This window comes from Gallinula chloropus (assembly GCF_964237585.1).
Source record: "Gallinula chloropus genome assembly, chromosome: 5".
NCBI lineage: Eukaryota > Metazoa > Chordata > Aves > Gruiformes > Rallidae > Gallinula > Gallinula chloropus.
In genome coordinates, this window is record NC_140090.1 from 25,385,941 (window position 1) to 25,411,282 (window position 25,342).

The following is a 25,342-nucleotide window of genomic DNA, read 5'->3' on the forward strand; positions in this document are numbered from 1 at the left end:
GCACTGCCCTTTGAAACATCAAAGCATGAGCTACATTTTTCTTTGGTAATACATGTTAATGAAATTATCTAATAGAACAGGTATTTCAATCACAAAGACTACAAAATTAAATTTTGTTTTATGTTAGAAGCTGAACTTCACTGTCTGGTTTGTATTAATACAATAGGCAACACATAAATAAATTGAGGGCATACACATTTGAGCAAATCAAAACTGATACCATCACCAAATCTAAAACCCCCATTAGGATTACCTGATGCTGCCCATTGCAAAGAACTCATAACATTTGTGGGAACTTCTCCCATTTCCATTGACTGTTGACATTTGGAGGAATCTTCGGTTTACTGATGTACCTTCTGAAGCATTAAAAAAATCACCAGTTCCTACACTCAGTTTTGCTCCAAAAAGATTTAACAACCTACCAAAACCTCTAACCAAACTCAAAAAGGACCATGGTACTTCTAAAGTACATGACATACCAGCAACCTTCACACAGTTGGTCTCCTACAACTGCTGAGGCAGGGAAAAAGACCACCAGGGTAAGAGAGCAAAATGTCCACTCTCAAAAGTTAAAATAAGCAATGTCTCTAGTCCAACCACCACCTCTCCTTCCAACAGACTCGTCTCCTCCCTGAGGAATGAGGGCAGGAAGGCCTTTCTCTCAACCATTCTTTGCAGGTAGCACATGCAATGAGCAATCGTTCCTACTCACAGAACTTAAGGAACAAAATTTTGGAGAGTCCTCACAAGAAGGATGTTGAAACAAGAGGAAACAAGACTGGTTTAGCTGCTTCTTACAAGTTCCCAGATTCAGAAACTTGAAATATAAATTTCCAGCTTTCATTGTCAGATAATATTATTAGAACAGACATTAATGAGAAATAAGTATATTGTCCCCGTCCCCTCTTTTCCCTTTCTGGTTGCACTGAGGCCAGTTGCGCTCTTTCTTTCCTTTTCCTATCTGCCTGCAGTGAGGCAGCACTCCTCTCAAAGGACAAACAGAAATAAACATCACAGCAATGAAATTACAGGAAGATACAAGTAAATCATACATAAAGAAACTTCTTATCTATGCAAAGGCAACCCATATCGGGACCAGATCTTCCCCACAATTAATCTTTAGAGTCTCACAAAAACTCTGAGAGACCTGATCATATTCCCAGAAATGAAAGCAGGAGAGTGCCGTTCCAAATACAACATAGTTCTAAACAATCCCTTGTTTTAATTGCACAACCCCAAATCTCAGCCAACAAGGTTCTGCAGAATTCAAGCCAAACCCATACCCAATCATACACGTCTAACTAAAAAGAAAGTTGTTGTTCAGATAGATCCTGCCTTCTCTCACCAGTTAAACCAAGTTTTGCAGGAGAGAGCACTGCTTGTCTCCGTGTCCATTACCCTATTGATTGTTGTGTAAATATTAGGCTTCCTGCTTGTGGAGAAACTACTGCAAAGTTTCTTTCAGTTCTGTTTGCACATTTCGAACTTGCGTGTGGTTTAGAACAAGGAAGTTTATGTAATGTTCCCAAGAAAGTGCAGTACATCATGGCTCATTTTAATTCAGGTATGAATACATGACACAGATGAATTCACAAAACACTCCTTTCATCTGAAATTTAAGTAGTAACTCATTTTTCTCCTGAACATTTAAGCAGATTTAAGTGATGAAATTATTAAATTTTCCTGTTTCTTTAAAGCAGTATTTGATAGAAACAGCCTAGGATGAATCTTTCCTAAAATTATTCAAATACACCATCAACTATAAGAATATTTGAGTAACTCACTTCAGATCTCAATGTTCTCTACAGCTAGAGAATATGATGATTTTAAATTTTACTCAAAGCACTGCAGGTTTAGAGCATATAAAAGTGTATTTTCCCCAAAGGCCAAATTTTCAAGTACTGAACAAATCCAAGCACCTGTTTGCAAAACCAAGAAATAGGTATATACATCTGGGATATCACCTACCCAAACACACACCTATGGTACAGATTTTGTGTGTGCACTGCCCATTACCTGTGCCCATCACTAAAATTCTTGCTCACCTGTAAAGCTAGTTTCGTTCTTCCTACATGCAAAGACGATTATTAGGAAATATTATTGGGAAAGTGACAGCAATGTACTTCTGTACTTATGGATTACCCTTCTTCACCCAGGCACCTCCCACAGGTTCAGAGTCCTGATCAAACAACCCCTTTCCCTGACCCTTTCTCACCTCCTCACACCCCTGTGACTCAAGAGCCCTGTGCTTGCTTCCCCAAAAGCCACTGCTACCAGCAAGGGTTAGACATTTTTACTCACCTGGCAGCATTTGTGTTACTCAGCTCTTGCCAAAATTCATATTATCTTTGGTACACAAGCTTCCAAGTTTGATTAGGTTTCCCCTCTCAACAAAGTATCTTTGCTCAGCTTAGCAGAGCTGCACATTCTGCATAAAGCAGTTTCAATGAGTTAAAAAATGGGGGGTTTTGGTTGATGGATTTTGTTTGTTTAGTTGGTTGGGTTTTGGTTTTTTACACTATCTGAATAGACAAAATTTTCTCTTCTGTTTTCACAGCATTTCAACTGTCCCCAAAGGCTCAACATCAATTTTTGGACTCACTCTTCTCAGTTTGCAAGCTCTTTTGCCAGGACAGTATCAGCATGGGCTTGCCATCCACTGGACAAAAGCAGCAGACTGACAATGCCTGCCCAGCACAGACTGACCATTGCCTATGCCTTGTCTCCCAGGGGTCAGGGACAGCCTGAGATTTTTGGGCTGCCTGCACTGCCCAGCAGCCATTTGCTGAGGACAGCACAACAGCCTGGCCCATCCTGTGGGCTGTCAGATAAACCACACTGGAAAACCAAAGATAAATGTGGATCTAGAAATTACCATGATAAAGGTAGCACAGTGAAACTATGACTAGCAGTATTTCACTAAGCATCCTGAAGGCAGCATGGAAGGTGTGGACTGCTCCAAGCTCAGAGAGAATCAATACATTTCTAAACACAGAATGCTGAAATCACATACCTGAGCAACAGCAACAACCAAATCACTAGATTTCTCCCAGACTTTTCCACTAAAACCTTCTATGATATGCACTTTGTTGCAACACTGCGAATTATTATCATGATTATGTCTGAATACATAAAATGACACAGAGAAGCAAAGCTCTAGAAAAATCAGAGCGTGTTTCCCTACCACACAGAATTCAGCACCTAAACTGTAAAACTATATGGACAGAAATAGAATGAGAAATAAATGCTCATGAAATAGCTGTAACCTGCAGTCCTGAAGCACCTAAAAACATGCAACCTAATTTGCTGAAATTTGAATAATTCAACTGGACTAAGCTACATATTCCACTATTCCTAAATTCTGCCTAACAAAAACATCTCCCTGGTCATTTTTATGCCTTTGCAAAGTTAAAACAAGCTAACAGTAACCAAAAATTATGGTCAATGGACACATACCAGTTTTAGTAAAAGAAGTGAGAGAGAAAAATGTATTTTTAAAAGCAGTGGAATCCTGTGAAGTGGAATTTGCCACAGCCCGAGGATGATCATACTTACAGAGAGCTGAGGGTATTTTATAACACTAAATTCACTGCCAATGAGCATTCTATTAGTATTTATTTCAACATCTGAAAAAAACAGCAATGACATTCCTCCAGACAAGGTTGCCTTGTATGAAAAAAAAAAAAAGTAGAAAAATGTTTTCGACAAGCTAATCATCTAACTATAAATAGGACTTTGAGGACAGGAAAGCATTTATGTTTTCATCATACCAAGATATCCTAAGAACTAAGGCATCCTAAGGAACGATGCTGAATGCATCGTACACATTTTTAACACTGCAGCTAAGGAGTACAGCGCAATCTGCAACATATTAACATTTCAAAAGCTCAATAATTTGAAGTTGTCCTTTAAAATAAAGACATTCCCTATTTCAAATGCTATTACTATTTATCATTCTTGAAACTATTATATAACGTAATATCAGTCAATGGGATTTAGCAGTATAATGCTGACAGGAAATTAAAGACATACAATAATCATGCATTAAATTTTTACAGTGAACCACCACTATGCTCACAAATAGGAAACAAATTTATTTTAATATTTAAGAAATACATTTTTCCAATGGGCTTACTAACAAGAATTTTCATTTATAGCCTTCCTTCAGCAAATGTCACGATTACCATCTGAACAGGGAAAAAAAAGATAAAGTTCAAATGCTGATTTTGGCATTTGTATTTCTCTGACGTAGTTTACCTAAAGATAAAAAGTAGCTAAAAAATAGATCACAGGCACCCACAGTGCTAATATTTCCTAATTCGACTACTTAGTTCCTAAACCACGGCAGATGAGTACAGCTTTCACTAATGGATTGCTATTAAAAATAAATCAGCAAAACAGTGCATGTATTTCTCCTTCCATACAGCTGGAGCAAGCATACAGCGTTCTATTATACAGCTAGTTGAAAGACAGATTTCAACCTCCACATGGAATTACTTACCCAGAAGCATGTTTCTCATCTACAGTTAGTTCAGCAGAACAGAAAGTTCTGTACAATAGATCTAGCAAAGGGAACGTTCTCGCAAGCTCCTTTTTGACTTGGTGCAAGTTTTGAGTAGGGCTTTAACTCGAGCTGCTGAGAAATATGCCTTGCCCCATAAAGCTGCTGGGACACTTTGCTTCACTCTCATTGGTGAATAATACCTCTTCAGACTGTGTAGAAGTGATGCAGAGAGGAGGATGGTGCCACCTTAATTTAAGGTAACGAAACCATTTTTAAAAAGGAAGTCTTTATTTCACTGAAGTTTTAAAGTTAGATATTTTATCTGTCCTGCAATTGGTTTCAAACTAGTTGCATACCTTTGTCAAAGTGAAAAACTCCCTACAGAACTACTCTGTTACCTGAAATAATACACTAATAGAATGTACCAAGTAAAACCTAAATGTTGGCTAAATTTAAGTTTTGCAAAAGCAAATGCCCCATCTTTCCTCGGTGCTTAATTACATCACAGCTGAATTTGTCTCCTCCGATACAAAAGACTTAACTTTAAAAAGACATACCAGCAGGGAGATGGCTTGGGATTTTTTGTTTAGCTCCAGAGTCCCCTAAAAGACCACTGCAAACACAGAACAAAAACATTTACAACACTGCTGCTACCGTGGCAAGTACCCGGTGTCCATTAAAATCCACCAGAGACTGGTTTTGTGCAATTAAAATTAACCTCTTCTATGAAAAGAGAAAACCAATCCTCTTCCAATTATAAAAGCAACAGGCATATCGTCTCAAAGCTGGGACTCAAATGATAGATTTCTAACTGAAATATGTACCCCTTTGGGATTTGCTGCATCTGACCAGAATTTCTGACTCTTCAAAAGATTTTTCCCAAAATATTCTACAGAAAAGAATTTTATAAACAAGCAAACAGAACCAAAACCCAAAGAAATCCAAAAGCATTAGGGACAGATGCAATTGTTTACTGCAAATGCAAATTGCATCAGATCGTTCCTCATGGAGAAACTGAAGATTACAGAAGAAATCTTGTATGTAACCCTTCTATTTCAGTGCTTTGCCTTAGACATGTCGAGTTAAGATTTGATTTTTTTCTTTCTTTACAACAGCAAAGGGATGGGAGCGGGGTGGAAGAAGACTTTGAAAAGCAAACTACTTGGAACTAACTTCCATGTACCTAGAAATACTACACAATCTTTTTGTGAACAGATTAATTTTGTACCCAGTCCTTAATAAAACATGTTCCAGTGACGACACCCCTCTCTAGGGTGTGACTATTGGTTACTCAAAACAGCACATATGAAACATCAGCTTCATCTTATTTTATTCTACCACCTCCCACTCCTCATTCTTTCTACTAAAAGGGGGATGGATTACTTTGATAATTACCTGCCAACATGACTTGGCAGCAATTACACGATTTTGTTACATGTCCCAAAATCCTGAAGTATTTGGTATTCTTGTTAAAAGTCCCTTTTTTTTAAGGAGGAAGGCCGGCATTGCTAGCAGTAATGACCACAGAAAAACAGTGGAAAAAATGAATCAGCTTTGACATAAAAAAGCAAATAAAAATGAAACCCAATTAAAAATAAACCTCTCTGATTTTTAAGCAAATCTTGTGATCTTGGAAGATGTGACTCATTCTCATTGCGCACTTGGGATTGGCGACTCCAAACCTCTATGAAACTTTATGTGGGTTTTATATAGACTCAGATGACTTAGCAAGATGACCAGTATTCCCAAGTAAATACTACATTCTCTCATGCTGACAATAATACTAATACTTGTATTTTCTGTGAGTTTTGAAGGATATACTTATTTTTTAATTTCATTGTTAACTGCAAGAGTGTCTCACACGTTCCATAAACACATAGTGCATTTACACATTACAGCACAAACAAGCAAGGACTATATCCTCCCTGAACTAGAAGGCATGCTTTCCCCACTTGTTCAATAACGGTAATGTCATTTTTTTGGCAATGTTTGATAGTTCCTTGTTAAAGCCATTACAGTACAAAAGCACGCTCAGGTTAAATCATGTAGCTGGTTTGACACACTGCAGCTCCCTTTTATTTCCTCTTTCCTTCTCAACAGCATATAACACAGCCCAACTCACAGACCAGTCTTTGGTTGTGAAGAAAGGTCTTAGGACTCACTAATCACAGCTTGAATGTTTTAGCCTGCCCTTTATCTCACATCTAAAATATCATCTCCAAGACAGTCACAGTTTCAACTACACATCTCCATTCCCCTCCCTTTAAAATCACTAACTCCCACCTACTCTTACTAACACCCACTGTTGCCAGATGTTAGAGATCCTTTGAGTTTTGTCTGAGGGCCCCTTCAGAGGTCCACAATCAGTGCTGTTACAGCACAGATGGCCCCTCTGGTGATGAGGGCATGTGATATGCTCATGCAAGCGCAATACAGATGATGCGTATGAGGAGGAAAGCAGGAGGATAGCACTTTCTGTTGGAGCACCAGTCTGAAGTGATTGTTCAGTTACTGCACTATAGATAGTGCTAAAGTAGTAACAAAAGATAGGTGCCAGAAAAGAAAAAGGAAAAAGAGGAGAAAGTTTAAAAGAAGTATAATTTTAGAGAAGAATGAAGCGAAAGGGCACAATGTTGTTAAAAGGTAGTAAAAGGGAGAGAAGAAGAGATGGAAAAAGCAAAAATAGTAAGGGGAAATTAAAGTAAAGCAGGCAAAGAATAATGGTAAAATAAATATAACAAAATAAATATAACAAAAGCAAATGTATTTTTTTTCCAGGTAGCTATCAGGTGCTGACCTTCTAGAAGACAAAGTGGTACAACATTCACCACAAGCATGGTACCTACTGCCACAAATGTAATTAAGGGGGAGAATGAGAATGCAAGAAGACACACACAAGGACCACTGAGCAACAAGGAAGGAAAGGCCTCTTGAAGAGGTTATCTGAGGGCAAGTGCACTCAACATCTCATTCACAAGCAGTCAAAGAGTGAAGAGCTGACAGACAGTTCAACTGGTAAGATGCTCAGGTGGAATCCTTTTTCTTTTTTTTTAATCCAAAGTTCACGCTTTACATTCCCCCCCTCCCCCCCCCCCCCCCCCCCCCGCCCCCCTCTATTTTCCTAGCATCTCTCTCTTTTCTATGTGGAGGGGTGGAGAAGTGGCATTTTGAGCATTTGTAACAGGTTACTTGTCTCTGGCTAACAAGTTTTAAAAACAAACAAGAAACACCTGGAATCTATCAATGGCTACAAAAAACATGCTGTTTAGACTTCCATTCTTTCTACATCCATTCTCTGTCCCCAGATTGCTTTGATATAGATTAGTCTCCCTAGCAGACTGCAATATCACATGTTTATAATTTGGCTTATGTTCAGAAATTTGGAGACTTTACTGTCAGGATGTGATTCAAGAAAAATGAACAGTGTAAGTAGATGTGCTGTATTTTCACATTGAGGAAGGAGAAAATCATCCTTCCAGAAGTCCAAACTTCAGCACTTCAGATTTCCGTAGAGATTAGTGTCAAACAGCAATAATAGCATCCTGGTGTCAGACCTGTAGGAGGTTCCTCTATGCAGCCATGCTTGGATCCTCTAGGTTCAGTCCTTTGCTTTTCATGCACAAACAATTCTCCAGGCCTGTTTTGCCCGTTCTCTAGGTTACAGCTTCAGTGCACCACATACTAAATGCATACAGAAGCGTTGCACCAGTTTTTCACAAAGAGGCAGTCAAGGAAAAATGGGCGATAGCTATTACATCTAGTAATAACATAAAAGTTAAGAAAAAGACCTAATTTAGTATTAATGGTTGACCTTGTTGCTGTTGTACTACCAACCACGATTCTTAACCCTGAACTTGGTTCAACCGATATTTTCACATATGTGTTTTGAGCAGAAGTATCCTTTGTTAATATCTCAGCTAAAATGAGTATCACTAATATCTCCTTGAATGCCTAATATGTGGAATATCCCACCAATGAACTAAAAGCACTTTCCAGAGACGCTGACTGAAACAAATGGCTACTAGGTGAAATAAACAACCTTTGTTCATTAAAAAAAAAAAATCAAAACTATCCTGCCTCTTGTAGTAAAGGATTCACACCAGTAATCCAAATTTTACTAAGCATGGGGAGTGCCAAAATCACCCATACTTTGCTTCTTAAATTCAAGGCAGGAATCAAAGCAAAGGCAAGGTATCTTTGTCAGGAGAATACCAAAGCCCTGTCAAACACACTGGGGAATCTGCTGGCCACACTTGAGTGGTATCCACTGTATTTAATAAAATCCCTAAGAACTGTCTCAGTTTGAAGGAGGAAAATAATTCATAAGCAAGGTAGAATAACCTGACCCTACTGTACTGTACAGACACAGAGGAACTGGTAGAAGACATCAAGCACATGCCCAGGGAGTAACAGTTACATGCCTTTCTCACTAGATAAATTTCACAGGACACAGCAAACTTCCAAGGCTTCTCAGAAATTTCTCACCATTAAAGGAGTTCAATTATTCTCCTCTGAGTCTTTTTCCCACATCAGGTTAATTACAGTGAGCTGTGCATGCAGACACATATTCAAAGTGAAGGCAAGCAACTGTATTCTCCCAAGCTCTCAAATCATAACCCCCACCAAGACATACGCACATCCAGTCATGTATGAAATACAGCTCTTCCTGTCATACGGAGCACTGCATCCAGTCCTCACTACAAGTTTTGCTCTAGTAGGATTTAGAAAAACATTTAAGTCTGTCCCAGTTTATGGATAAAACATATCTCCCATAGTAAACAAATACTTGAAAGGAATATGAAAGGACTATTAAAAACACAAGCTCGTGGTATGTACCTTGTTACTTGTGCTTATGTGAAGTAAATTTTGCTTATTGCTACTTGTAAGTATACAAAGATTCATCTCTGTTCACACAGATGCAAACTTACACACTTACACTTATGTGTTCTTGCACATCCCATTAAGTTTAGCAGTCTATATGCTGTTATATGATGAATGAAATAAGCATTTCTGCTCCAGTTTACAGTATTCAGAAGAAAATATACCATTACATTCCACCTCCTTAAATCTTAATTTTGGCATCTTTTATGACACTGTCATGAGCTACAGCGCACCCTCAAAGATGTCATTTTACCTTCAACAATTCTTCTTAGGACACACAGGAGATCACAGAATCATCAGGTCCAAACATTGGATGAGACGGCATATATGCTACCCTTTTATGCAACCCAAGGGTCTCTCCATACTTTGCAACCAGGTGTTACACAGTTTAAGACATGTAGCTTTGCCATGACAAGGGATGAGACAGCCATAAGAACTTAGTGTTAATTTAATTCTCTCTCCTGAACAGGGATCTTCATGGACAAATTCTTAAATCTTTCTCCATCCTCAAGGACTGCAACAGGTCTAGCAGGTTTGCAGCCCTCAAGGCTTTAGGAGTGCTATGCCAGTTTTAAACACAGTCATTACTCACTATTGCCCCAACTAACTTCTTTGACCCCAGAATTTGTCATTATAAGCTCCAGATGACAGCAAATGTTTTAGGAGCCATCCCAGTACGTACTTCACTGCAGTTGGAAAAAGAGAACAAAAAACTGCTTTGGGTCTTGTGTTCCCAAGCACAGCAGAGGACGTTTCCCATACAGTATAGCAGAGCCCCTTAACCTTTCTTGTTTATCAGGAGTACATGGATTCTGAAAGACTTAGCGCTGCTCAGTTCTTGAAGTGTTTGCAGTGCATTTCTGTATAAACTTCAGTAAAATTTGTAAGTAAAAAAATGGTATATTTGGAAATCGCAAAACTTGAACAATCATATCTGTTTGCCAGCTTTTGCTTCCAAAATTCCAATATATACATACATATTAATATTAACAATAAAGAGTTCCTAATTAAATATGTGAACAGCGGTGAACCACAAAGCCTAAGCAGATGCAAGTTAGTCTAAAAACCTCTGTAAAATACCCCTTGATGATTTTTAATTGTATGTATAGCAGTAATACTAAGAGGTGTCAAATCACGTCAGGCTCCACAGTACTAAGAGCTCTACATGCACAAGTTAAGAAAGGATTCCTGACCTATGAAATTACAGTTCAAGTAAGCAATACCAAAAAAAAGATGCATGTGACAAGTACATCAAGTTTTACGTATAATGAATTAAAGCATCTGTGACTTACCCAAAGTCAAAAAGAAAGTATGTGATACACCCTTCTTTATAACAACAAATCTTCCTACTAAGCATGATCATTTGGATCATTTTCTTTAGTTCAGACATCTTTACTAGAGCTGGAAAAGAGTTATCCCATCACCACAGATAAACACCCGTGACATTACCTCTTTTGAAAAAAGTGATGACATGCCACTAAAAAAACCTAATCAAACACCACCCCCCACCCAAAAGGCTTAACAGTCCAATGCCATTTGCAAAGCACTTTGTCACCGAGGAAGAAGCAACACTCATGCTCCAGAGATTCCCAAATTGTGGTACAAAGAACTGCAGAGTCATGCTGGAGAAGCCTTTGTGCTTAAGCACTTTCAGGGAGAAAGCGAAGAGGAAAAGGGAGAAGGAAACAGGGATTCATGTGACTGAAAGACCTTTCTATGGCTTGGGCAGGGGGGAACATATTGTGACGTGTGTTGATACCAGTAAGACCTACTGTGATTTCTAAGGAAAATATTTGCCTTCACTATCACAAATACCTTGGAAGGGGCTCTTCAACTAACTTGAAAGCCACTCCTTTTACACCAGAAATACAAAAAACTCAGTAAAGGCTATAGGATAGGAGCAACAAAGAGTTCCATACAGATTTTTTTAAACTTTTTTTTAAAACAGCATGCTCTTCTCTGTTGTTAAAGGATAATAGATGCTAGCAAACTGATCAATTCATATGATATAAATGGAAGCAGAGTAGGTCACAGTCACAGGAACGTTAGATTAATGATAAAAAATGAGAAAGACATTTGCACTGACATGAAATCGTAAGTTAAAGACAGCCTTCTGAACCATTATTTTGTTTTAAAATATATTCAAATCCTTTGAATGGCTCTAAGAGCCTTATGAATAATAATAAAAAATTAAAAATTAAAAAAAAACCCCGTGCCTACTGGTTGCAAGGGCTAATACACCAAAATGTTTCAACACAGATAGGAAATATCAAGACAGTTTAACTGAAAGAACAAACCCCTAAGAAACAAAAAACACAACAGGTATATTATGGGCTGACAGCCCAAACTGCATTAAAGTCCCGTTTTAAGGGTCATCTCATGAATATTATTCATTTGTCCTTTCCCCCTCTCTGAAGTGTTTCAAAACAAAATTTTAAATTAGAAGCAGCAGCACAGCAAAGACTAAAATCATCTGATGAGCTGATTTGTTTTATTTACATTTTTAAGGAAATAATGACATGCTGATCAATTTAAAGTTCCTGTTCTTGGCAGGACAGGCCGGTTTTGTAAATAATACTCAGATGTTGACAGCATTGAGACACCAACTTATTAAAATTTGTGCTCGTAATGGCCCTAAATTACCTTCTGATGTCCAAGTCCTGGGTTATGAAAAGAGTAATATCCTGATGCAATAACAAACAGAAAAAAACATTAAACCATTCAAGAAGCACCATCCCTGACACACAGGCTCACTCATCAGGGGATCTTATTGGTAGACCTATTTAAGATATTAACATCTCTTCAGATTTTAATTTTTTTCTTCTTCTTCCAGAATGGACATTTTACTTGATGGCAGGGCACAACATGAAGTTTCTACAGATGAAAACACTTCTAATACAATGCAGAGCAGGAAGGCTGTACAAACTAGTCCTAACCTGGGTATTACAACAGGACTCAAGTATAACACAGTACAACTTTTGCAGCATTTCTTTTAATCCAGAGTTGTAAAACAGATCTGAAGAAATTATCTTGCCTTCATGGGCTGAATTGCTTAACTGGCAAAATCTGAGAAACACAATTTCTACCCAGGCTGCATAAATGTGAAATGACATGTCTGTTCTGTGGACTGTGCATTGGGTCCAGTCTTCTTCCAGACAGCCTCTTCGAGTTGGGGAGGAATTGCACTTTCCCCAGTCCTTCCTCTGCTGCTTTCTCCATTTTCCTTTTCTTGGTCTTTCCATCTATCCTTTCTCTACTTAATTCACACTCCACTGTGTATACCTACAATGATACTGGTCTGCCTTCCTTTGTTTTTATTTCTTGCACACTAGATCCTTTTCTTCTTTAGTGCTGCTTGAGTTAGCAGCTGGGATTTTTTTTTTTTTTTACTGGGTTTGCACAATAAGTCTTTCTGGAGCCTCTGTCCCAGTATTTCTGTATTTCTGCAATACATCAGATCAATGGCATCCACTCCAGGGCCAGCTGGAAAGAAAGCAGAGCCTTGCATCAGCACAGCTACGCTGCAGATCATGGGAAGGGAGAGAGCTGTAAAGCATGGAGCCGCAGCACACAAGAATCCATGTGAGGGTTATTTTGGACATGGAAGATGTGCGTGAGAAGATGACCAACGGCTCTGCACTTCCTGAGGGGATTGCTTCTGGGGTCAATCACATGAATTCCGGTGTAGTAGGACAGAACCTGTTGCAATAGATTTCCGCTGAAGCAGATGGATGTGTGTTACTCTAGAGAGATACGAGTCTCTCAGAGTATGGTGACAAGTAGCAGCTCGTTTTTATTTCAGCCTTAGGTGTGAAAGCCAATTAAACTGCTTAACTGACACAAGACATGGAGTTAATTTTTCTTGGCAGCCAGCCTTCTCTTTCTACAAAGCCATCAAATCCCATGCAAGGGCTTTGCAGAGATGGTATCTGCACAGACACATCAGAACTAGAAGCAGATTTACACCTGTTAAAATCCATCCCAAAAGGTTTGCAGGTTGGCAGACACACACAGTTGTTTGAATGCTTCTAAGATTCCATAAGTATTTATATCTACTATGAATACAAGCATATGCTCCCAAAGCTGTGTATGAACAAGTGCAAGATATACAGAGGGTTGGCTGAAAATTTCCAGGCTTTGGATGGCAGAAAAACAACCCTCTCTTCCTTGACTCCAGGAACAGCACTGCGGCAGTGGCTTCACTGTCACACCTCCACCAATGCCGTTTGATGGAAAATTCCAACAATTGGCTCTGCAGCTTCCAGAGCCAACACTTCTAACAGTGTCACATGAATCCTGTAAGGTATGGTGCTACAGCTCAAAAATCACAGTGACATCTCAGATCTATTACTTCATCTTCAAATATTATCTCAGTCACGTTATATTCAATAAGCTTTTGTTATAGAAGGTTATTTGCAATGTATACATGGCACCCTCTCTTTGCAATCTGAATAAAATACTAATCTTGCAATTTTATCCACTAAGCTTCTTATCTGATACCTTAGCTGCCCTTCATCACATGAATTTAAGTGTGTATTTCCTTCAAGGCATCCAAAACATACCAGTTTTATCCCTTTGGGACAACATGCTCACATAGGACATCCTTTCTTTGACAGGGTATTCAGTCAGCTAATCTAAATTCTCCTGAGACATTTAAAGCACTGATAGTATTAAGTAAGGTAATTCCAGGCACTTGCTATGACTTTTGAAGCAATCAAGTTTAATTAATCATAGACTGAAGTCCTTTGGATTTGCTCAATCAGAATAGAATGTAAATTCATAGATTTTCTTGAAACAAATTTGCATGTTCTTAACAGACTTACTGCCCTACAGTCTGCCACCTTTTCGGCGAATTAACAACATACTGCAATCCATGATAGAATGCAGAGTTATGCCCAAAAAACCATAATTGAGTTCTTAATTATCATACAGAAAACAGATAGGCATCAACTTAAAAAAATACAACAGATATGCATATGTATTTTTTCCAATAACAATCTCATTTAAATTAGGTTAATTCAATAGCTTTATTATCTAAATTAAAATATCAGAAGTGTAAAGCCATTTGACTATCTTTTTCTAATCTGGTGATCATTCCTGAGGGCTATTTCACTATTGTCTGCCACTCAACCCAGTTTCCACTGAGCCTCTGAAACTACACAGAAACCGTAAGAAACTGCAGATACTGCGTCCTTGAAAAACTGGGCCAGCTGTCTTTCTGAGACTTGAAAACCTTCAGATTCACCTCAGTTTAAGTCTGAGGTACCCTTAAAAAAAAAAAAAAAATCACAACTCAAGCTTTCTTTCTATGAATAGTATTGAACCACAACCATTGCAGTTATCCTTGTATACACATGGCTAATATATACACAGCTATACACAGCTGCCATGATAGAATCACAGAACGTTAGGTGTTGAAAGGATCCTCGAAAGATCACCTAGTCCAACCCCTCCAGCCAGAGCAGGATCACCTGCATTAGGTCGCATGAGAACATGTCCAGGCGGATTTTGAATTTCCCCAAAGGAGGAGACTCCACAACCTCCCTGGGCAGCCTGCCCTCACAGTGAAAATGGTTTTTCTTATGTTCACATGGAACCTCCTATGCTCCAGCTTGCAGCTGGATAGGCTAGGTTCCAAATGAAAATACAGGAAAGACAGCCTAACCTGGATGGGGCTTACGTCTGTCCTCCTTGTAAATGATACTACATAACAGACACTGTCCAGCCAAGCAGTTTGCTAGGGAAACTTTAAGTGTTGCCATACAATGAAACACAAATAACAAACATTCAGGAACAGATGAACTAAAACCAGCTGAATGAGATGGGACTCTGCACTGCAGCCAGCACCTCCTTCAGCCGCAGAGCATTTAGGCAGCTAACAGCACTTAAATTGAAATCAGAGACAATTTACACTGTCTTCTCAACATATGAAGGTCTTCTTGAAACTTTCCTTGCAAAAGCAGTCCAGATAACCAAAACTTTGAAAAGCCTTGTCATCAGCACTTGCTTTTTTCCCAATGTTACAAGTTATTCCTAAATTCCTCACTTTTCCCAGTTACATCTGGCCCATTGGGGGAAAAAAAAAAAAAAAGAGATGGAGATCACTCAAGAGTTTCCAGTTCAGTAAAATCATAATTGTGTTCTTAAACAGAAAGCTTGAAGTTCAGAGAAGCAAATTTTAACTGACTTGAGTAGAGAACCACTTTCTGTAAACGAGTCAGTTTTTGAAGTCTGCTCATTCTGACAGCTGCAAAACTGTACCAAACACCTGGGAAAGATAAGTTACATCATAATGATTATTGATATATTTAGCATAACAATAAGCAAACTTCTGTATCTCCTCTAGCAACAAATTATCTGAATTTATTATATAAAATATAAATTAAGTTATATAAGTTGGATAATTCCCTTCCCTCCCACCCTTTTGTTTTTTTAGTAGGCAAAGTCTCCTATTTATCGCTCCAAAAATCTTCGGGCCAACACCAAACATTTGATAGATGCTCATACACAAAGCGAAAAGAAATTCATAGAACATAACTCACAGAAAGGAAAAGTCTGTGTATAATCAATGTTCTCAAATCCAACAAGCCAAGAACTTTATGTCCTTCAAAACCAGTGGAAAGAACAGAGTAGTATCAGTCTTATCCAAGAGCACGTTCTCTCTTCTGTGGGTTAACCTGCACAGAGCAGCCAGTCTCAAGCATCAAGCACATCATGAGAAAGAGGTCGCTACCTGAAACTAGAAAAGGACCTGGATAGAAAAATTTTGTCCTCTTTGGAAATAAACTCGACCTGTAGCCAAGCAATTGTCTCCCATCAGTATGAATAAATATGATAGAATAGCAGTAATAGAACTGTGAAATATGAATATTTCCACATTAAGAAATGGGCAAAACAATAATTCAGTATTTTATCCCTGAAGATCTCTGAACACAATCACAAGCAGTCTGCCCCACCCCTCCCAGACTGGTCACGTACATTTGTACCAGTCAGCATTGCTGGCCCCTGACAAAAGAAAAACTGACTGACAAGACAAGTGTTGCTTCTGTACCAGAGCCAGATTGGAATCTAGACTGAAACTTGAGATGCAAAGGAGCCAGAACAGCTTTGTCTCAAACCTTCATATAACCTTGCATTTTCATATGGGAAAGGCTGACCTAGAACACAGTTACATAAAGACTAGCACCAAAATATATCCTCACACAGTTTCACATCTATGCTTTGCTGAAGACTGATATCCTAGTTTTTACTTACAGGGAAATGGACATCTATCAATATAAATCTACATATAAAGAACAGAATAAAATAGAAACCATGTCTGACATTACTGTCTGTGAATCAAAATAGAGGGATTGCAGAACAGCATAGCAAGTGCTGATCATTTCAATGACTTCTGAAATGCCAGTATGAAACAGTATGAAAAATATTTTTAATCTTAATTGGAATTAATCTTTAATGCCGGATCCACAAGGGTTTTTATAAACAGACATAGAGATGTAATCATCCCACTCAGTATTCTTCACACTGCACCTGAAGTATTGCATACAACTTTGGTTGCCATAAATGAAGAAAAGTATGGACAGATTGGAGAGGTCCATAGAAGATGATCAAAGGGTTGTACAACTTGCCTTTTAAGAAAAGACTGAAGTAGTTGGGTCTTTTCTCCTTGGAAAGAGAGAAGCCTTAAGGGTGACGTCATCACAGTATTTAATAAAGTGCAGCTACAAAGAGAATGATGGCTCTCACTTCACAGGGAACAATGAGAAGATAAGCGGCAGTAAATACAAATTAAGCTGGGAGAGGTGACATCTTGATAAGAGAAATTTTTTTTTTTTTTTTTTTTTTTACAGTGAGATCAATCACTAACTGGAATAACCTCCCCAGGGAGATAGTGGAGTCTGCAATGCTGGACGTTTTCAAGATGCGAGGACAGAATACTAGATAATCCCATCCAGGCTCCTCTTCCCAGGAAAGGTTGGACCAGATGGTTTTTCAGGGTCCCTTCCAACATGGGCTGTTCTCCAATACTATGATTAACCAGATTTGCAAGAAAGTCGTGGTCAAGGTTATACGTCTACATATATATATGCTGATGATGCCAGAAGGCTTACAGAAAAACAAAAATCAATATAGTGAAAAAAACGTGTCACAACACAATATTATCAGAGTTCTTATTCACCTTTTTTTCAAAACAGACTTTGTGGTGGTTTCCACAATTCTGTTTGTACAGCATTTCTCGCTTAAGCAAGTTCCGTCGCAGCCGCTATATACAACACACTCCATTGAAGATGAACAGTTTTATCTAATAGTTGAGAAATCTAAGCATACAATTCTAGCACATAAAAGTAACACTGGAATCTCATTAAATCTGTACTCATGAAATCAACCTGAAAGGCAAAGTGGCCATCTGCATTGCTAACAGCCACCTGCCAAAAGCCCTAAAATAAATGAAATGCTTGAGTCCATTCTTCGTACAGAACCCTGAGAGGTGGAAAAACTGTGGTTCTTATGCCTAAAACGGTCACAACTTGAAATGTTGTGACTTAAAATTTTCAAGATGTAAAAATTCTAACAATGATCCAGTTAAGAGGCTTTTTACAGATCTCTGTTGCTCCACATATTCTCTGAACCTCCAGTGTAAAACTGACATAGGAAATCCAGTTTCATATTAAAAATATAGTAATTACACATATCATCAGGGTTTGGAAAGGTGAATATGAAATGGCAATTTCACATCTTCAGGTTCAGTTGCTGAAACACGAGGGAAAACACCCCTCTACCCCCCACCACAGTTTGTCAGGTTTTATTTTCTCTGTTATTATTATAATATTGACAAGAAAGTGCACGTAGATCATAACTGGCTGTGACAGCACCTAACATTACACACTCCATGCTCTTCTTCCTCAGAGAAGGCATTCTTTGTGGCAGATAAGAATAGTTATAGTCAATACTGACCTGAAAACATGCTCATTACCTTTACACATAATGAAATGCATTCTCTAGATTTACAAACAGAAAGGTCAAATCCCAAATCCTTTACTCATCTTGTTCATCCAATTTTGTTGTCTATCCAGAAAAAAATTGATTAACCAGAATAAAGTTATTTTAAGTATATACATTACTCTGCCACGAGTTCTTTCCTCTTCCTTGCCTTACTCATGTGAAATTTACTATTGCAGTAGTAGTTACCGTTTCCTCCCTGTTACATGTTAAGGTAAAGCAACATCACAATAATATGGTCCATAATAAAATGGCAGCTGATTGTCAAAGACCTCTATAATGGGTTTTAACTATTTTCTATGCAGATGAGCACTAGCACTTAAATAATAAAAAAGGATAAAAAAATAAGGTCTGCTAAATGAAACTAGCTCAGGAAACGAGAAAGTAGCCCATGAATACAAGAACCTACCTCAAAATCTAGACATAATCTGCTGCTCAGACATCAAAAAATGAACCAGCAAAGGTTGATAAGACTGTCTTCCAAACATCTCTACTACAATAACATGTAAGAGGTCAAGTGTTTACTTGTCAATATTGTTAATATGGAGCTTTAATAGATCTTGTAATAGATGGATTTTTTATATAGAAACCTCTACATACTGTTATTGAGCTCACTTCAACTAAAACAAAGAACCATAAAAACACAAGGTTTTTTTCCCCCTTTATACCTTCTGTAAGTTAGTGGTTTGGGCTTTTTATTTTTATTTTTGTTCCTTGCCTGTACAAAACAGAGCACATATTTAAGCATGATTAACCACCTTGCTGAAGAAGATTCTAATGTGTCAGTCCCCAAGAGCAGACAGATTTACATAATTTAAATCCATAACAAAAAAGCACAATGCTCAAACCTAATTTTTTATATATATATTTTGTGCAATTATATATTATTACATAGCTTCTGGTTGGTTGGGATTTTTTTAAACTTTTTAGTAAGAACAAAACACTTTGTACTTTAACATAATTTCCCCTCAATTGACTGGAGTAGCTTTCCTTAGGAAAGCCAAAAAAGGTAATTAAATATGGTAATTACAGCTCTGGTCCTTTTTGTCAGCTACTAGTTTGGGAATCTGAGCTGCTTTTGCTTAATAAAGTAGCTACTGAATTAAAATCCTGCTCATCTAACATCAAATCTTTCAAAGGGGTAAAATATTTAAGCAAGTTTTCCCATAATAGCCACTGGCAAAAATCTTAATTATGCTGAAACTATGATATCTGTTTTGTCTTATTTTTTTATCATGAATCTTCATTCTGAAACAGATACGGTTGTTTGGAAAACTTCAGTTACATTATCCCTTGGTGCCTCTTGGTCTCATGAAGGCTGCTCTGATAGTTAACATTTAAGAGAGCACAATAACCTCTTAATCTATAAAATGCCCAGCATCCAAGTTTTAACAGCAACATCATTACATATGAAGGTTAAGTTTACCATGCCATGTGGGAACTGAAAAGCTACGTGCTCACTTTTATGTTTGGATTTACAGAAGCTGCGACAATTTTAAAATCAATTACTGATTTGTCACAAAAGATGAATCCTTCAGATGATTCTGCAGCCCTACTTTCCCAAAAGTAGAATGGCTTCCTAACTAGATAAATGTATCCACAGAATGCATACACATATTCTGCTTTAGAAACCACACTGCAAGTGCCACAGTGAGAAACAGTGTGGCTTTCAGATCAGTAAGTCCCCTCTCCTTTCTTCCCTTCCTCCTCAAAATACAGCTTCATCAAGAATTTCCACTAGGTAAGACTAAGGACGCCTACTGCAGTTCCAGACAACTACCAGATCATTAAGAGAAAGATGTAATTTCACACAGACGAACTACATCTCAGCCTTGTCTCGATTATATGAATACAGTGCTTTCATTGATTTCACACACATGCAATTTAAAATACTTATTAAAGATTAAGAGAATGAACAAAACCTGAAGATTCTGTTTTTCAGCTATACATTGCTTCCCTTTCTCCTTGACTGGAGACAAACAAGACTGTCCTGCAAACTCTTCAGTCAAGTTTAGAAACCATTAACTCAAACTACAAGGTCATCAAGATAAGAATAAAATCAATAGGATTATCCTTCTGGGTTCTTTTCAGATATGGCTAATAAATCTTTAAATCACATTCTCCTCCACACTAGTTTCTTTTTATTCAAATATTTACCATGGTTGCAATTTAACTTATGGTCTGCTTTTTAAGGTGCCAGGGTTTTGGCTTAGACTACAGCCCCGTTTCTTGCCTTTACTGCTGTAAGACCATGCTCAGTGTACACAACATCCCAATCGCGCCACAGTAACACACAGCTTGCTGAAGAGAACTGGGAAATAATGCTTAAATAATGGCAGACAGCACCTGGATGTTACAGTGTCCTTGTTTTGGCTAGGATGGAGTTAATGTCTTTTCTAATAGCGGATAGAATGCAGCATTTGGGAGTTAGGATGAAAGCAGTGCTGATAGCACCCTGATGTTTCTAGTTGTTGCCAAGCAATCAAGGACTTGTTCAGTTGTTCATGTTTCCCTACTAACGAGAAAGGAGGGGCCACAAACAGGACAGGTGACCCAAACTGGCCAAAGGGGGTATTCCATGCCAATTATGTCATGCTCAGCTTAAAAGGGGGGGCTGGTTGGAGGAGGAGAGGGCTGGTCCAGCACACATGTTTTTGGGGGATTATCCGGTTTTTCGGGACAGCTCTGGGCTGCATGGCCTGAGTTGTGTGGTTCAGTGAGAAACTGCATTGTCTAGCACCAGTTTCATGTATTTTTTGCTATAAAGTCCTGTTATCATTGCTATACCTATCTTTCTGCTATTCTAGTAAACTATCCTTATCCCAACCTGCGGGGTTTTGGTTTCTTGGTTTTGGGTTTTTTTCCCCCATTTCCTTTCCCTTCCCTGCCCTGCCCATTCCTTTTAGAAAACAAGCAAATGCGTGGTGCTCAGCTCTCAGCTGGGGCAAAACCACGACATGCAGTTATGACCATCATTATAAACCAGAGTGTAAGCCTAGAATAGGTTTGATGTTAACTCATTAAACACCAATGGAGAAATTGGACTCTCTCAAAACGCAGCCAACAATGACCTCTCGTGAGCAAGCTTACCACACAGCCTGAAGGAGGGGCTGGACTCCAGAAGCCACCAAAATCTGTGTGCATAAGCTAGTGGTGGGACAGCCTTCAGACGATGACAAGTACTAACATAGTTTATATTTAGATGTTGAACACTAACTTTTAAGGCCCTTTGCAATGCAGCCTCTCTACCTCCCTCATCAACACATCCACTGACAACATGAGCATCAACTCATTAATTTCTCACAAGGTGGCACTGGAAATTTATGTCTAATGGTCACATATTAAGTGACTACATAAATCTTCTGGAAGTAACGAGTTAAATTTCAGTACCATAATTATAAAGCCTTCAAATGTTCACCAACTAAATGAAATCCCCTGCCCTCCAGCAAAAAAAAGTGTACCTAGTATTGTAAGGATTCAAAGCTTTACAAATATTCTGGGTTCAAAGGGGGGGGGGGATGCTGTTATTCTAACAAGCTATACTTTTAATAAAATGCAAATGATATTTATTGAGAAAAGGGGTTAATTAGGAAATATTCCAGAACGTGTGGAAATACAATCTGATCTCAGACAGTAGTAAACTTTGCTGCATCTTTACATAGATGCAATGATAAAAGAAGCATGCAGCTTATTATTTCAACATATAATGTGAACTTCTACATAGAAGTTCCATTCTTTCTTTTGATATTTTTCAGTGCAATAAAATGGGGTACAGCTAGGATAAATAAACCTTTAGTTTTATAAATAAATTAGGCTTCAAATTTCAACATAAAAACTTGTATGTAACTAAAGAAGAAAGTATTGTGCTGCCAATACATTTAGACACACTAATACAAGTCAAGGTTTATTAAAAACAAAAAACTCAAGTCTTCCACAGTACTGTAGAAATTCAACCTACTATTCTAGCCTTTATTCATTAAGGAACTTTGGTAAATGAAAATAGAAACTAGAAACAAATTAAAAATGTCATTCTCCATCAACTGTGTAGAGCTTAATCATATCAATACCTCTTCATATAGTTATTGATGGCAGCATGTTTCAATAAACTTGAAGAACCTTACCTAAACACACACAAGTAGTCTATCAGAGCAATACACACATAAAAACACTCAGAAATCAGGAGAATTAGATGGCTGATGTGGACGCTACAACCTGAAGAAAGTTACACCAACTCCAAGTAGTCTCCAAGCATGATACATTGAATACACCAAGTTTTCCACATCTTACTGAGGATTTGCCACTAAATGCCAAAGTACTGCACTTCACGCACAGAATTCACTTCAGGGTTTGACCTTGATGTGATGGACAACCCAAAGGGAAGTCAGTACCAGTGGTGAAGCTCCAGAGTAAAAAACATCATCCTGGTTTTACGGCCTTTGAGTTATTTAAGAGAAACCCACGTTTAATCACAAATCTTCAAGACAGTTACTTAAAACTTAAAAATTAAGCTCTCATCTGAGAAAACTCAACACCACCTTGCCAGATTAATGCCTTGCTGAAACCCAAATGTACATTCTGTTGTTTAACCATTAAGCTGTTATGCATACGGTGAACTATCATACAGTTTACCTTGAGTTCTCCTGATAGTAATCTTCAAAAGCTTTTCAGTCAATATTTTTTTCACCCCAACGGTAACTTGAAAGACAGATTTTAGGAATAAAAACCAGCCAAACTTAAGTGTACTGAATGTTTATACATGAATAGAGGTTTATTGTTATACAAGAAACACAAGGGGCATTAAACATAGGTTGTAAGCCAACATACCCAGTGGTATCACATTTATCTGATAAGACTATTATATTAGTAGTTATTGACACCAAAAACAGGACCTAAGTGAAACATAGTTTTACATTATGTAGGTTTCTTAATTTAATATTCATACACTAAGATAGCTTAATGTTTTCTACATGTGTTTGAAGACAGTCCAGTCTGGCTAATAAGAGGAGTTTCAAGCTCTTCAACTCAATTCTTTCTACCCTACCATTTCGAACAGGGAAATCGAGAACAGATTTCTGGAGTGGAAATGGTTTCAAGTCTCCTACTGGATAAAACTTGTGAGCCAGAGAAACCTTCCCAGAGGTGTGCTTGGTAGAAAGCAGCTTGGCAAGAGACAATTTTGCAAACCTCTCAGGAATCTCAGTGGCTGAAATGCAGAATTCTAGATGTCGGACAGATGGATTTGCATCTCCACCTTCAAGAGACAGAGGACTGTTTACAAGGGCATGTAGTGATAGGACAAGGGGTAAGAGCCTTAACCTGAAGGACGATAGATCTTTATTAGATATCAGGAAGACGTTTTTCACTGTGAGGATGGCGAGGCCCTGACACAGAGAAGCTGTGGCTGCCCTCTCCCCTGGCAGTGTTCAAGGCCAGGTGGATGGGGCTTTGGGCAACCTGGGCTAGTGACGGGTGTGGAGGGAGTAGAACTACATAATCTACAAGGTGCCTTCTAGCCCAAACCATCCAATGATTCTATGAATTTAGAACTAATTAATGATAGCAGTCAGCATAACGTACTGCTTGTTCCTGCGGAAAAGCTTAGCTGTGTACAATACTTTTGTATGATAAATGTGGAGTGATTCAGCTCGGGTTTCATGAGGTGGCAACTTGATCGCAGCTACATTGGAACATTTTATCACAGATCTAATTTTGCAAGTGCTAATACTCCTTTTATCAGTTGCTAAGTGGAGAAGATAATTGAGGGACAGTGAATATCTGAAGGCAACTGTGCAGGACACATTCAAAATACAAACAAGCTAAATAAACAAGAGCTGCTCATCTTCAATAAACTCAGGACGGCAATACTCCCTATAAACAGACTAAATACCAGCAATGCCACTGTGGAGTACTAACCATGTGCACATCCTTAAAGCCATTGGTGGGTTAAGCTTAACGATGTGCCTGACAAAGCATTTAAGGACTAGACAGCAACACCTGCCACAAATGCAAATCAGCCTACCTAGCTTCTATTTTAAGCAATATGGTGCTTAGGCACTTGATTTGGAAAAGACAAAAGAAAAAAAATCAGTTTGTTTTCATGAACCATGCAGAATGTTAAAATATCTATTCAAAACAAATAATCTAGACAAAAATTTCAACTCACAGCAGTGGATAGAGATACAGGTTTTATTTGGCAACAAGGAAAAGACAGAGCTATCATCTAGACACAGGTCATTTCACATAAGGAGAGAAGCTTTCCAATCTCTTGGACTTGGGATGCAGAACAGCCTTTATCTAACATACCAAATGAGACAGGCAGTCACTGCCGTTACAAATGCAGCTAAGGACCATCTTAATCCTTCAGAATATAAAGGCACCACAAAAATGCACAGCAATATCCACTTGCCCAGCTAAAACCATCTTTGTGCACAAGGAACACTATTTGGAAGGAGTTTTCCTGATGGCACATAAGAGTCTGTACCTCCTCCAAGATGCTCACAGTCATAGCCATGTCCTCATTCTCAACTGACAAAAGCAGAAATTACTTCAGTGTTTGACAGGGCCCATAAAGATTACTAGGCTGAAAAAATCCAACCCACAACTCTAACTGCAATGCCACAAGTGCAAGTCACAGACACCCCCAAATCTGTTATATCTAAACACCCACCACCACTACACACTAAAATATACCATGTATCTCTATGCATTTTCATCCTAAAACCTTCCTTATAGCTTCCTCTTGTACACAGGAAGAGCTGCATGAAAAAAATGCTCAAAACATCTCTCAATTGCATCAAAGTAATTCTAAGGGCATTTGGTATGACACTGAAGTGTATAATATCATAAACAGAATATGGTTTTACACACACCTGTTTAGTTTACATAACTTAAAAGTAACTAGCAAACAATTCTTGGTTGGCAGACATAAAATTGCAGTTTCATTTGTGGTTACAATAC

At 38.3% G+C, this 25,342-nt stretch overlaps 1 protein-coding gene across 1 annotated transcript in view; it reads right to left on the minus strand.

The window, feature by feature from the left end:
* ZNF385B (zinc finger protein 385B) overlaps positions 1-25,342 on the minus strand; it is a gene marked incomplete at its 5' end in the record, with an annotated part of 142,317 nt that overhangs the window by 83,176 nt on the left and 33,799 nt on the right.